Source organism: Elgaria multicarinata, chromosome 9 (assembly GCF_023053635.1).
Source record: "Elgaria multicarinata webbii isolate HBS135686 ecotype San Diego chromosome 9, rElgMul1.1.pri, whole genome shotgun sequence".
Lineage (NCBI taxonomy): Eukaryota > Metazoa > Chordata > Lepidosauria > Squamata > Anguidae > Elgaria > Elgaria multicarinata.
The window spans coordinates 74,259,782-74,275,957 of NC_086179.1; positions in this window are offsets into that span (position 1 = coordinate 74,259,782).

The window sequence follows — 16,176 nt, forward strand, 5'->3', positions numbered from 1 at the left end:
ATTCTTATTAATGTCTGTACCTCAGGAAAAAAAAGGGGGATGCAATTTAAATCCTTGATAAAATGTAAATGTGCTTTTACTTGCTTTAAATTCATTTTGGAAGAATCGTTTTTGTTAAAGGATAGCGTATTTGAAAAGAAAATATTGCGCTAGCTGTTTACTCCTGTATATTTTATTCCCTATTAGTTGTGTATGAATTATGCACAGATAGATAAGTATGGAGCACGCAGTGTGAATTTTAACATTTCAAAGGAGTTTCCTTATCATTATGGGAGGCAACAGTCCTATATCTGCTCTTCCAAATCCTTGAGAAGGAAGCTCTGTAGCTCAGGATTCAACTGGAAGCTTTTAACTTTTGACACAAGCTACCTTTACGGTATGCCACTGAAGGAGGTTAAATGTTTTTAATGGATCCCTCTGAGAAATGAAATAATTGGCGTGGCACAGCCCTGCTCTTCTTCGGTTTCCCATAGGATAACAATTTGATGTTTTATTTCCTTCAAGAATAAAAGACTTTGGCTGACAGCTTCCAGATGCATGGAATGCATTGCTATAAATGGAGCCATTCCAGAAAGGGGGAATATTCATTTCCAACAGTATCTATTGTTGTGTACCGTATGTGGGTGGACAGAGGTCCTGGTAAACATGAGAACAACTGAAGCTGGCCATAAACATCCCAGGCCACCAAGGCTACTTGAACCTCCAGTGACAAAGATGAATCTAGGGGCATGTCTAGAAGGGGCGATATCTTGGGGATCACCCTGGGATCATCCCTGTGCATCCACATGACACACAGGGGATCCCAGGAGCAGGGAAGGATGATCCCTCCCATGCCCCAGGATATGGCCCTACAGTTTAATTCCGTTTTTTTTCTAACAGAGAGCGTGGGACATGTGGGCACCCATCTCATTTTTGTCCCAACTCCTTGCAAGTAACGGCAAGGACCCGGGTATCAGGCATGGGCATGGAGCTCCTCAGGAGCCCTGTGCCCATCGGGGGTGGGGTGGGGGGAGTGGTAGGTTGTTTTTTAAAAAAACTTACTTTTTGCAAAGGAGCACTCCTGTGCTCATTTCGATTTAAAAAAACAAAAACAAAATGGCAGGTGCAATGTCCTCTTCCTCCCAGGATGTTGCACACACATGTAGATGAGGGGAACAATCTCGCAATCATAAAATCACAAGATCATATCCCTCCACCCCCCTCGTCTAGACATGCCCTAGGAGTACCCCTAAGCTACCTACCTGCTCTTTCACAGGGAGATCAATCATATCCACGGCAGGTTAATTACCCAGTATCCAGATGTGGGAACCATCCATCCACATAGCTTCTCTTTTCTCATGACTCACTTTCAGTTTATTGGCTATCATCCATCCCATTACTGGGTACAGATATGGATCCAGCACCTGCACTGTAATGATGGGGAGAAATAGAGCTGGGTATCATCAGCATATCAATGGCATCCAACTCCAAACTCACCTGGTAATTTCATCTAGAAGTTAAACATCTAGATGATGTTTATAGAATGGAACCCTGCAGCACTCCACAGCTTGATAGCTATGGGTCCAAACAAAAATCTTTCAATGCAACCTTTTGTAATCAATTTGTAGATAGGACTGGAACTACTGTAATGCTGTGATTCCAACTCCCTCCACACAGAGCCAATCCAATAAAATACCATGCTCAATGGTACCAAAAGCTACAGAAAGATCCAAAAAGATCAGCAGGGTCCACCTCCTCCACCCCCAGCTTTGCCTTCCCCTCTTGAGATTAGGGATTTCAGAATTCACAGGGGGAGTAAACAATTCGTTTAATGCTAAGATTGCATCCAACACCAGTGATACAATATCCTGGCCTTATTTATTTATTTATTTATTTATTACATTTATATACCTCCCCATAGCTGAAGCTCGGAAGGGGGATATTATTATTATTATTATTATTATTATTATTATTATTATTATTATTATTAATTTTCCACCTATCCTTCAAAGAACTCAGGGTAGTGTACATGGTTCCCTGCAGCAGGGCTGGTGGCTTTGATTTTGGTGGGTCCTAACTATATTAGGATCTAAGACAGCTGTTTTGAATGGTGCCATTTTGTAGTATTGCGCAGTTCTGCAGTATTGAGAATTTACCTGAATTTTTTAGATTGAACTGAAAGAACAGGTAACCATTTACCACTGTTGCAAATCATGTAGCGAGGCTGCTAAGGCTTGTATTTAAGTGCTCTGCAAGAGCTAATCCTAAAATAAAGAGTTAATATGTGAGATACTCAAGCCTGACAGTTGATTGGTACTTAGCACGTCTGATAAGTCTGTGCAAAATCTAGTCACATCATTAATTAACATATGTTGACAAAAGGATTCACGTAGCTGAACAGTTACCATGGTTAACAATCACACTATTAAAAATAAACCCTAGTATGTTGGTTTAATGGTGAACCGTAGGCAAAGTAATTAAGTGGAATTAAAACATTTGTGTTCCCTGTCAAGATAACTCTCTTATGATCTGAAACAAGTATTCCTTTGACATATCTGGAACGTTTTGAATTCGTTAACGTTGGCTATTATTAATATCTGGGCTTTGCTTCAGTTGAATCCTATTCATATGTCAGGTATATTTAACTGTAACTTCAAACATTTGGGCAACAGATTACTTTAGTTGAAGTCACAAAGTTAAAACCATGCGGATCTGATTTCTTTAGGTGCAAGAATATTGCGATGTGGACAATCGAAGAGGAACGGAGCTGCCTTTCTTTACAGCAGAAATGTTATGCATTTAATATGGGACATGGAGAAGGGGCCACAACTCCACAGTAGCACAACTGGCTTTCCTTGCAGAAGGTCACAGTTTCAAAGCCCTGCTATTTCAAATTAAATAACCAACAACCGTTGTTAGAATGGACAATGCTAAACTAAATGGACGAATCGTAAAAAAAACCCCATTCCCTTTGCTCCATAATCCTGTAAGATTTTTTTTTAAAAAAAAGTTGAATATGGGCATGTCTAGATGGGGCGATATCCTGGGGATTGTTCAGGTATCGTCCCTCTGCATTCACATGACGCACAGGGGTTCCCAGGAGCAGGAAGGGAAGATCCCTGCATTTCCCTGGGATATTGCCCTACACTTTTGTCCCAGTTTCTCCCCCCCCCCCAGTCCCACAGCTGTCCCAGTTTGTCCCAGTTCCTTGCCCACGGAGCTCTTCAGAAACTCTGTGCCCATAGAGGGTGGGGGGAGCAGAGTCTTTTTTTAAAACAACAACAACAACCAGACCTTACCTTTAGCGATTGAGCACTCGTGTGCTCATTTCCGATAAAAAACACACAACCAAAATGGTGGGCGCAACGTCCTCTTCCTCCTGGGATGTCGCATGCCACTTGTGGACTGAGGGGTCAGATCTTGCAATCACTATATCGTGAGATCCTCCCCTGGTAGTCTAGACATGCCCAAAGTTAGCTCCCTTGTTCAGGGCTGGCCCTTCCATTAGGCATTGAGGCAACCACCTCAGGCAGCACATCCTGGGGGGCAGCAGTGACAGCTTCTTGGTTGTTTCTCTTGAACTCTCTGGCTGTTCCCCTCTGTTGGTGGAAAAAGCTGTGTTTGCTACACAACCTGTCCTGGACTGATTAACCTAGCCTGCTGTCTCAGGTGTGGAGGAAACTATCCCATCAGCAACGTGGAAGTAAGATTCAACTTCCAGTCTAGTACATGTACTGGGGAGTGGGCACCATCTTGTCCATTACCTCAGGTTGCAAAACATCTTGGACTAGCCCTGGCTTTGTCCTTATACAACGTACTTAAATTTCTTATTTGCAAATTGTTCTACACATTATGAAGAGTTTGAAGAAGTCTGGGCTGTATTACTGTGGAGAGGAAATTGCATTATTGAATTCTAACCCATAAACAAAACTCCAAGCACATAAAAGAGAAGCATTTCACATAACTCTTACCCTAATGCACCAGTTGACAACGTATGGAGTGGATGGGGGAGAATTCAAAAATAAGACTCCCTTACCCACTGTCTGAAGTAATAAAGCACAGAATGCTACCACCTTTGTATGCTCTGTATATGGGGCTTTTCTATCTATTCAGCTGTATTTCTTTCTTATTCTCAAGTGGGGAAGATGACGGATGCAATATAGCTACTCTTATTAGACTCCCTAACTCACGAAATCATCCGCATTTAGCCTCTGTGAATAACTGAAGAAGAAGAAAAGACAGAATTAGTAATCATTGTGGTATTATGTCCTTCTAAATGCAAAACTTGCTATAACCATACTATTAAATTCCATTTCCAAACAACATCCCGTGGGTATCTCCTGTCATTTTGACTAGTGTGTGTGCATAAATTTGTAACTAAAGAGGAACAGCGTGAGTAACAGTTGTCACACACACACACACACACACCACTGAATAGCTCTTGGGAGACCTTTCGAAGGCTCTAAAAAGCAGCCTGAGGCAGGAACGTTTCCTCCAAGTTTTTTATTACTTTTTATTAGAGGAACTCAAGCAGAGGCAAGCATTCTCAATAGTCGAGTAACAGAATTAAGCTTGGACAAACAGGTCCTAGGCTAGTATATTTATCATTTATTTATTTCTTACATGAATTTACAAACCACTTTTTAGTGTACTCTCAAAATGGTTAACAGGAATAACAAAAGCCATTGCAAATCACAATAAAATGACAATCAAATAATCATGGCTTAATTAGAACCATGCTGGCTAGGTCACTCTTTGGAGATGCCTGTATGAACAGGTAGGTCTTGAGTAGACAACTAAAGATCAAACACTGAAGGCACCTACCTGATGTCAATGGGAAGCACTGCCAGAGGGCAGGTGCTGCAGCACGAAATGTTCTGCAAGAGGTAGTCCTGAGGTGAACCTCAGGAACATGTGGCACCATCAGAAGGACTCATCCAGAGGACCACAAAAACCAGGAAGGGCCTTAAGGGATAAGGTGATCCCTAAAGTAACCTAGTCCCAAGTTGTTTAGAGCTTTGTATTTTAACAACACGAACTTAAATGCAGCTTGGTAGCTTATATTCGCTGTCAATTCAGTTCTAGGGATGAATGTATTTTGTTAACCTATTCTGTCTGTGTTTTGTGGATAGTCAGGTGTCTTTCATTGCATCATCCACTCACTGGCAGAATAAAAAAAATGCAGGAGAATTTCTTTCTACTTGTGTTAATTTGCATATTTGCTAATGCACACATGCACAAATGCATGAATGTGCATCTGTCAATGTGAATTTGTGCAAATCTTTCCAAAAGTGGAAAAAAGAGTCGAAAACGGGCATATTCCTCCCTATACCTGCATTTTCATGCTTTAGCCTCTTGGGGGAAATGCACATTTATGATTGGTGTTTTATCCATGGTGTTTTTGTATGACTAATTTTGCGTACAATTCTGGGGGAGGGGGGGGACCCAAGCCTGATAGTCTGTAGAATCCTCATGATTCAGAAAAAGCCAGTCTACTGCAGCATCTATGGATGGGATTCATATAAACCCATCCTGTTTGGAGTCCATTGCTGATGTCGCCAACATCCCTACATGTAACATGCTGTTGAGAAGATAACCCCATTAATAGCCTTTCAGCTAGGGTGACCATATGAAAAGGAAGACAGGGCTTCTGTATCTTTAGTAGTTGCAAAGAAAGGGGAATTTCAGCAGGTGTCATTTGTATATATGGGGAACCTGGTGAAATTTCCTCTTTATCACAACTATTAAAACTGCAGGAGCCCTGCCCTCTTTTGTATCTGGTCACTCTGGTATAGCTCCTGCAACTTAAGCCCCTACAATCCACCCTGTTGCACAGAGAGTAAGTGGTTGGGTCGGTAGGAGGCTTGCAACCGTTGGCTTGAATTCTATGTTGTTCTTCTGCCAGCTCGTCTTCCATCTGTGTTACACTGAATATTTTTTAAGGGGCCTATACTGGAACAGCCAGGTTTCCCCTCTGATACGTGCCTGGTGATGCTCAGCCTTGCTGGTAGTGGCTCTGGTATTGCTCCATATCTTTCTCTGTGTTGGAGCATCTGGAAGACTGTAGAAGTTGCTTTGCTATCAGATGGTTATGTTTTCTTCATAAAAAGGAAACTATTATTGTTCCTGTGGGTCAAAGGTTACATCACTTTAAAGATGTAGCTTGCAGCCATGTCTCCCCCCTTAATCAAAAATAAGCATGGTGGAACTGATCTTGACTGGGACCCTAGTGGGGGCTTTAACCCTTGCCCACTCCTGTGGCTCCAATCCATGTTGGGACCCCCATGCGTCCAATTTGCACTGCCAAAAAAGGAATCAGTAACACAACTAGCAAAGGGGGTAGGGGTGAAAGGGTTAAAGCTTCCATAGCATGCACACACACGGGTCTCAATCTGGATTAGGTCCCTGTGCTTACTTTTGAGTAAACAAGTTATAAGCTGGTAGTTGTGTCTTTAAAGTAATGTGCCTGCTTATTGTTAACCTGAGAACAGAACCTATTGGGTTATAGAAGCCTGAGTAAGCACTCCACCCTGGGAGTACTTAGTTACAGGCAAAATAATCCACAGGCAAAGAGGCAGTATTATATTTGCAGTCCCTCTCATTCTCAAGGTTACCTTTATCACCATGAACCAATTTTCAGGGGGCTGCAGAAGAAAGGGAGAGCTTGGATAGCCCTCTTCCACAGTCATGAACTCTAGTAGGCTCCAAGCCATTATAACTTGGGTGACTTCCAGATACAAGTTTTTCCATGTATGAAGTAGTTATAAGAGCCTTAATTTTAAAACAACTAGAGAGATGGCCATTCAAAAGCAAACCTTTCCAATGAGCAGTTGTTATTCCCCCCCCCCCGAGTTAGAAATCTTTTGAACCTTTTCTCAAGTGTGTGATTTTAATTTTTCTCACTTTCGTAGCACGCCTAATTATCATTCCCAAACAAGCAGAAAGAACCCAATCGCCAAATTGGGTCATAAAAGCAACTGGTTGGAATTTATGAGGCTTATTACTTAACAAGTACAAATATTTTAAAAATCCCATTTTACAATAAAACATGTAATTGAGGTAAGACACTCTTGTGTGTGAATTATGACATATTATTTCATACCTCATTGAACCACAGGTATTCGCCCTTAACAACATGCCGGGCATGGAGTAATACACTGTAATTCATATTCTGTAGTATCTTATTGCTTAAACTGTTCTTTTAAGTTAGTACACTTTCCTCCATTCTGAATGCTTTATAGATCTCTGTGCATCCACAGAATGATCCAATGCCCATAATTTGGATGTTTACCTAGAGGTGCATGAATCTTCTATATTTCAGAAATCTGGGTAAATTTTAGGGTACAACCTTATGCATATTTATTCAGAAAAAAAGTCCTACAACTCCCAGAATCCCTCAACAAACATGGCTGGCTAAGGAATGCTGAGAGTTATACCATTTTTTTTCTAAACATGCATAGTATTGTGCTCTTAAATACTGTTTTTAAGTAGTTCCAGGGAATGCATTAAACATCAGAATGGTCTCATTATTATACATGGGATGATTAAATAATTTACTTAAATTTAAATAGCATTGATTTCATCTGGGCTTATATTTTCTGTCAAGCCAGAGCTACACATTCCATTAAATGCAGGCGCTGCCACAAATATAATAAGATAATGTAAATAATACCTGTGTACTGCTTAATATAATAAAGTCTTTATGCAGGTTACATATAAAAATATTTAAAATCACAATGAAAAGTACATATATAAAACCATATAACACTAACAAATCTCAGCTTATAATAACAAAGACAAGATTAAAAAGAAACAAGAAAAGAGACAGTAAAATGGCAGCATGGCATATATCTCCAGCCTCAGAAGAGAGCGTAATAGTTATGCCCATAGAACTAGTTAGTTGGTCTCACATGGATGCTGCAACTGCACCTTTAAATCTTTTAAGGCAATAGGAGATGAGTCAACTGCTTTTACCTCCTACCCTGCACCTTCATGAGTTGCTTCACCTACCCTCATGTTTGTTGACTGCTCCTTTTCTTTCTAGTGGTGCTCATGGATGGGAGAACTTCCTTTGAACTGGGCATGATGCCCAATCCAAAAAAGGAAGCTCTCTCATTTTATTTGGGGCCGTTCTGATCTCTGTGATAGTGACTTTCAGAGTCATGGTTTACCTGCCAAGAAGCAGGTTGTCTAATGTATTTATGCATCCCTTGTTGATAGTTGATAAATTTCATCATCATGGAGCAGCAGCATGATGGAATTTTCTTAACACCTTTAGGATGAAGACAGAAGCGATTTTTTTTTTTAAAAAAAATCACTGGGAAATATGGCGATTATATAAAAAGGACTTACTTCTGAGTATTTCCCCAATATCACCAGTGATAATGATGAGGAACTTTCCGGGAAATTTAGGATGAAGACAGAAGCTTTCTTCAGTCATTCTCTGCTGCATATACACTAACACACCTGCTGCCATCACATATACCATCAGTTCTGTGCCCCCCAAAGCATGTCCATGTCCAATATTCAGAGTGACATCTGCTAGGGAGATTCAATATGTCTGCAATTGTGAGTTTCCAGGCAACCAGGAATCCCAATTGCACAGGGGGCTCAGCCACACAAACTCTTACACAGGTATACTCCTAGGCTTTCCTGTGCAGACGTAGTGCTGACCCTGAAAAAGTCAGATGTGGGCCCCATGATGCCAGCAGAGGCAGCCACAATCTCCTTCACATGTTAGGTTCCCACTTATCTGTGAGTAAGCCCCATTGAACTCAATGTGGCTTGCTTTTGAATAAAGTGTAGTATTGTACTGTTAGAATATGTGTGGAAGGAAGCGCCTCTCCTTATATATGCCTGCCCGAGACCTCAGATCTGTTGGAGGAGCCCTTCTCTGCATCCCACCAATGCAACATATACACTATGATGGGACAAGGGAGAAGGCTTTCTCTGTTGTGGCACCCCAACTGTGGAACGCCCTCCCCTTGGAGGCCCGATTGGCGCCAACATTGATTGCATTTCGACGCTAAGTAAAAGCATGGCTTTTTAACTAAGGCTTTGATGGTTAAACTCACTGGCACATTTTAACTGTTTTCACTGCTTTTATTGCTTTTAAATTATATATTGTTTTAACTTGGATCATGGTTTAATTTGTTTTTAACTGTGTATATTTATTGTTTTATACTGTATGTTTTTATCTGTACGCCGCTCTGAGATCTTAATGATATAGAGCGGGATATAAATGTTTTAAATAAATAAATAAATAAACAAATAACTGAAGAGGGCTATGCAGAAGCTTTATGCAGGTATTTGCCTGCAACATGTGTAGGGCTAAACCATATAGCACATGCCTCTCCCCCACAATGTCCCTCTGCCCCCAACATGAAGAACTGAATGGGACTCTGAATGTGTCTTTGGCTGAACATGCTTAGAGAGTTTAACAGGATCAGAAATTTATGTATCGATTTGATTTATAGCCTGTTTAACCCACCCACACCACCCAAGAATGGTGTTCAAGATGGCTAACAGACATAAAACCAAGATTAAAATAAATGTAGTAAAACATCTATAAAAACAAATAGATTGAAATAACAACTAGAAAATACAGCACTTAAAAAACAGCACTCTGCTTCAGCAACAGACCAGCTTACATGCCAATGGCCTGTTTGAACAAAACAAACATATTTGTTTGCCAGTGGAGGTAGAGGACACAGAGAGGGTACAAATGTAGCTTCCCTCAGCAGGGAGTTCCAGAGGCTGGGAGCTTTCACCAAAAAAGGGCCTCTCTCACATCCCAATCAGCTTGCCTCCAATGGCGGCAGGACCAAGAGGAGGGCCTCCTCAAAAGATCTTAAATGCTAGGCAGGCTCATATGGGAGAATACAGTCTATCAGGTTGACCAGTCCCAATTCATACAGGACTTTGAAGGTCATAACCAGCACTTTGATTTATGCCCAGAAAAGGTCTGGTAGCCAGTGATGCTATTGTAACAAGGGAGTATTGTAACTGGTCCTGGTCAACAGTCTGGCTGCAGCATTCTAGGCCAGCTGTAATTTCTGAACAGTTTTCAAAGTCAGACCCACATAGAGTCCATTACAGTAGTCCAAACGGGATGTAACTGAAGCATGAAAGTAAATGGCTGAGGAGGCCTATACAATACATAAGCCCAATGCAGGTAACTGCCTGTGACAAGGTTTGTGTTCTCGGGAGCCCTGTAAGGGTGTTCAAACACACACAGTTACTGAGCCCTTTTAAGGTGTGAAAATCTGAATGTGTGAAGATCTCACGGGGAGCCAGGCACAGATGTATGTCATCACTGTCTCAAATGATACAGTAACACTGTTGTTGTTTATTCGTTCAGTTGCTTCCGGCTCTTTGTGACTTCATGGACCAGCCCACACCAGAGCTTTCTGTCGGCTGTCACCACTCCTAGCTCCCCCAAGGTCAAGTCTGTCACCTCCAACACGGGGTTGCGCAAATTGTGAATCACCAAGCTGAATGTAGTCTGCTAGCTATAAATGGTGGCCCACCAGGACTTGATAAATATCTACCTGGGAGACCACCACACATGGCTAATGGGTTGTATTTGGCTTGATGTCTCCCAAGTTGTGCATTCTTGCAACAATCTCCGAGAACCCGCAGGACAAATGGTCAATGGGGCTTTGTCCAGCAGAGCGTTTGACATATAATATCCATCTGCAGAAGCATTTCTTGCATATGAGTATGGATTTTTTTAAAATTCATCTGTTTTGTTTTTCGTTTAAATGTCTTATTGTTTCAAAAACACAAACAAACCAAAATCACAAAAACAACAACAAAACATAGAAACTTAAAATGGGCTTCTGATTTTCTCCACAGCAAAGATATGTAACAATATTTTCTCTTACTCTATAATTACAAAAAAAAAAACCAAAACTCCCCTCTTTCTATTTATCTTAAAGTTTTCTTCTTATTCGTTGAATCCGCAGATAAACAAATCATTTTTTTCTAATACCCACAAAAAGTCAGTAAGAAGTTTCCATTCAATTATAAACCTAGATGTTGACTTTTCTCTAATTATTATTTTTATTAGTATTTTTTTTATTGTTTCGCAAATATACATGGCATAAAAGCATTACATAAAAACTTTACATCCAGGGAAAAAGAAAGAAGGGGGGGGGGAGGAAAGGAAGAGTAATTGGAAAAAGAAAAAGAGAGAAATAGAAAAAGAGAAAACACACACAATCAAAGGTTACATTTTCTGCTCTCTTCACATCCCACATTAGAGAATAATTTTCTCTAATTATTGACATAAGTTTTGCCAACCCTGCCAACTCCAACATCTTCACCAGCCATTCATCCATTATAGGTAATGTTTTGTGCATATAATAGTCTTGTTGCTGTTATCATATATAAGAATAAGGTTCAATAATTCCTTTCCACCTGATTGTCCATTAAACCCAGAAGGAAGTATTCTGGCTTCAATTGTATATTGATCTTTAATATCTTTTGGATTAGAGGATGAATCTGTATCCATTTTTAAAGCTTTTTTACAAGTCCACCATATATGATCAAATGTTCCTTCTTCTTGTTCACATTTCCATATGTGTATGGATTTTTAAAAATTCATCTGTTGACAATGCCACTGAGCTTTATGAATGCAGAAGGTCAGATGGAATTCTTTAATTAAAAAGAAATCACAAAACGTTAGCAACACGTCTGTGCATCTGTATAGCGGCATGTGGGCTGAGCTCTTAAAAAGTAAGATAAATGTGTAGTCAATGCTTGGAAAAGCAGAGAACAAGCCAAAACATCCATTGCACTTCAACACACTTTTTGTGGTTCAACAGTCTGTTAAAATTTACACTGCCATGGTTCGCCCTCAGAATAAATCCGATTCCTTTCAGAAAGGTCTGATTTGTTTGAGTAAATGTTGCCGAGTGTTAATATAGTACAAAGAAATGCAGGCATTTGGGAACTATTTTTCAGCCCTAAAATAACCCAAAGGCCACTATGTGCTCAAAGTTGTAAAAGCAAAATAAATCTAAAAGCTCTGAACTGACTTCCTAATGGCCTAGGAATACGTACTACAGCTCCTGCTTGAACTGACATTTATTTACCAGTTTTTGTAAGATGAAAAATAGTCTCACGATTAGAACAAAGAAAATGAATTTTTGTCCATGTTATTTTAGCTGTGCCAAGGATCTTGCCGTAGGGGTTGTTTTAAAATGTAAGGAAGGAGAATAAAGGATGGCCCTTGAAATTGATGAAACTTTTCAGCCGGGCTTCTTGAAGAAATTAATCAACTTTGTTTTTCATTGCATCGTTATTTTGGAAGTACTTATACACTTAACTAGGCGCATCTCTGGTACTATCCACATTGACACTAGTGGTAATGTACAGTACATTGTGCTAGTGTAACTGACCTCTAGTGCAATGCCAATAGTGTTAGCGGTTGCGACGGGTTTTCTTGGGAATGCCAACCCACCAGCTAACACTACTGGCATTACGCTAGAGGTCACTTATTGCCATGTTGCCATTTTTATTTTGAAATAGTTGATGGGCAGCCTGATGACTGGTTCATTGCCCTATGCCACATCACATTCTGTGAGCTGTAACCGATGAACTTTGTGGCCATTTGTTATCCACGTCTGCCTGTGTGTGAATTATTCCTCCTGTGCCAACTCCATACTGCTAACACAACTCTGTTTGGGAATATTTGAGCCAAGATTTACAGTAGTTCCACAGTGGCAATGATGCTTAGGTGAATATCACAGAAATAACCAGGGATGTAACCTTGAGGCATCCACCAAGGGCAAGAAATGTGGGAGGTTCCTGTGCGTGTTTGGGGGAATGGGATTGTGTGTTCAATTCATGCTCCTAAAGTCTGCCCTCTCAGCTGAATGTCTTGCATAGCCTCTGTGCTTGGGCTCTATTCAGAACTTCCCCTAAATGCATGGCAATGGGAACTGATCCCACCCTCCTCCCACACACATACCTTAGTGAACATGTGAAGAACGCTTTCATCCCAATGTTTCTGGGTGAACATCAGAGTTGTGAGGGAGGAGAATACCAGCCAACACTGCCCCCCACAAAAACAAACAAACAAACCATGAATCACCCCAAAAGAGGGCAAAAGAATACAACAATTTGCATAAATTTTGCATATGCCAATGTATATGGACAGATGCACATTTACAAATAATTATTGTAATTTAAATAAAAACACAGTACATTTCACCCTGCTATGGAAGACTGTGTCCAGGGCAGGAGCTACACTACTGCTTTAAAGTGCTTTAAAGCACTTTATAACAGTTTTGACAACTGTTGGGGCCCAGGACACACTGCATATACAGTTTTCGAAACATTTTCAAAGTGCTTGAAAGCGCTTGAAAGCAGTAGTGTAGAAGATCCTCCCGCAGGTGAGATGTGTGCCTTACTCAGTTGCTGTCCTGGTGCTATTGATGGGCAACTTCAAGGCCCAGCTCTTCCCTCTGGTGGTTCCTAATCTTGATACTGAACTTGGACTGCACAGCCCTCCAAGTAGAGAGTGCTGTCAAACTAGAGGATAGTCCTCTGGTAGCCCTTGAAATAGAGGGTGGACCTCTGTAAGAGAAGATGCAAGGCCATTCTAATTGTCCGCCGATGGGTGAGACAGTTGTATGCACTGAAATTTTCAAGCCATGTATTCCTAGGTTGTCACAGGTCTTTACTGGATCAGATTGTGCATCTAAAGAAAAAAATGGCTATTTAGCCAGTGCCATTTTTGCTGGAATGCAGATACGTAGTTGGGAAAACTCCACCTGTGAAATTCCTGTATACTATTAAAGGCACAGGAACTAGTCCTCCCTTCCCCCATTTGATATAAAACTCCCCTTTTTCACAACGTGGTACAAGATTCTTACCTGAAACATTGTCTCCTCTATATCGAGATCAACAATATTGTGATGAGTCTGGGGGAGCTGGACAAGAGAGGGTGAATGGGTCAGAAGGCGTGCAGAAATGAGGCAAACCTGTTGGCCAGGCATATCCTCTTGTTAAGCAAACTACAGGTGATATGTTGCTATGGGAATGAAATGGTTAGCCAATTACTTCTTGATATAGGAACATTTGAGGAATGTTTTGAATTAGGGTGACCATATTTGGGAAACCAAAAAAGAGGACACCTAGTGTGTGTGTGGGAAGCAGCTTTCTGAGTCCTGCAGAAAGTACGTTATTCCCCCGCCACCTTAAAGAACTCGATTGGAGTGGAGGAGGGGAAAGGATTTCATTCTGCACCACCACCATCCACTCCAATTGGGGCCTTTTCTATAATGTCCACGAATGACCCACTTTCCCCTTTAAGACCTCAATTGGTGCTCGGGGTGGGGGAATGATGTGCCTCAAGAAAGCATGTCACTCCCTCCTGCCATGCTAATGGCAGCCTTAAAGGGGAAGGTGTGTCATTCCAGGACATTATTGAAAATTATAGAAAATCCCCCCTGACACCATGGAAAGAACAAAAACCAGGACAAATCCGGGGAAATCCTGACAGTTGGTCACCCTATTTGAATAGGAAAAACCACTCAGAGAAGGGGCAGTCATTCTCCCCTCTCAGCAAAAGATCCAGGTGTTGTGTGGGAGGAGATAGGGCAGTTTTTGATACTGGAAAAAAACAGTGAGCTGAGTTGGGGACCTGAAAGCATTTTAGAGTGTTTTCTGTTTCCCTGGAGATTTGTTGTCAACACTGACTGACAGCAGTTTCAGGCAGGGTTCTTTTCTTGCCTTACCTGGAGATGCTAGAGATCAAACCTGGGGCCTTCTAGATGCAAAACATGCATTCTTACTACTGAACCATGGCCCCTTCCATCCATACCTAATGCCCTCTTACTATCTTGAATTCACATAAGCTAGGTTGTTTGATTTTTAAAGGTTAACCCATGAGGAAAGATGAGCCTTGATTTATAACCTAGTCCTGTCCAGCATCTGGCACAAGTCATAAGCATTGTTGATTCACTTGGAAACAGTGACCACAGCATTGTCAAATTCAGTATTATATGAATGAATACAAGTGGGACTAGATAGCCAATGGCATGGGATTATCGGAGTTGAAGGCCAAAACATCTGGAGGGCCACAAGTCATCCACCCCTGCTGTCAATCAAATCTGCGTAAGTGTTGCACCCTGGAACATCTCACTGCCTGGAAAACTGGGGTGCGCATAACAGTGTATTCAAATGAGTTGACCAATGTGCCTGAATGGAAAACAGCATGAAGACACTGATTTTGTAAGGCTGCGTCCTTCATTTTGAAATGAAAATTTCCCCTCAGTGCAAACTAAACATGTTTGCTGTAGCAGCCCTGGAGAGGTTAGCCCGTTAGTAGCACCCTGCAGACCTGCTGCTAAGTGGATGCTTTTCATTAGCTTCTCGTTAAAGGCACATCCTAATTAATCAAGTCCATAAAGTGTGTTTCTCAATGAAAATTTGCTGGACAAGAGAGTGCGGCGTGGCAGAGCTCTGCGCATCCCTCTGGTGCACTAGAGCATAAACCTACAAAACTGCCAACACCGATGTGCCATAGGTCTGCTTTGTTAAAGGGTAGGAACTCCTTTCTCCTCCGGAAAGGAGGAGGAAGCTGCCAAGTTTGCTGCAGTAATATTTCAGCAAGGACTAGTAGCTATCGTTTAATGGGAGAGCACCATCTGTGTGTAGGCTAATTTATATCAGAGAGACTGCCACAAGTTTAACTATGGCAGTGAGAAAAGCACTACTCTAATGAAATATGGAGGAAATGGCTAGAATAAAGGAACACTAAGATGGGAACTTAATGATCTCATTTTTTAACCCCCCCCAAAAAAATCTGTGTGGGGAGGGGTTGTGTTTTCTTCTGGTAGAAATAGTAAATGAAAAGCCTGAGATTGTTAGAACATAACATTAAAACTTCATTATTTTATGGGTACACTTTATATTATTTTGTGGGCAGAAATGTGATTCCTCCCCTCCTGCTGACATGAAGTTTGTTTTTTTATGAAATAAGAATCATTTCAAAATAAGAATCATTTTCCGTCTGCTTGAAGCTTTTTACAAAACATAGCGATTTTTTATAGTGATTTTTTTGATAAAAGTGCTTCACGTGCACTTTGTAATCCTTACAATGATCCTGTAAGGTAGAGCAGTACAATTACCTCAATATTGCTGATGTGAGGCAGTGAAATACAGACTTGTCTTAGGCCACTGTCA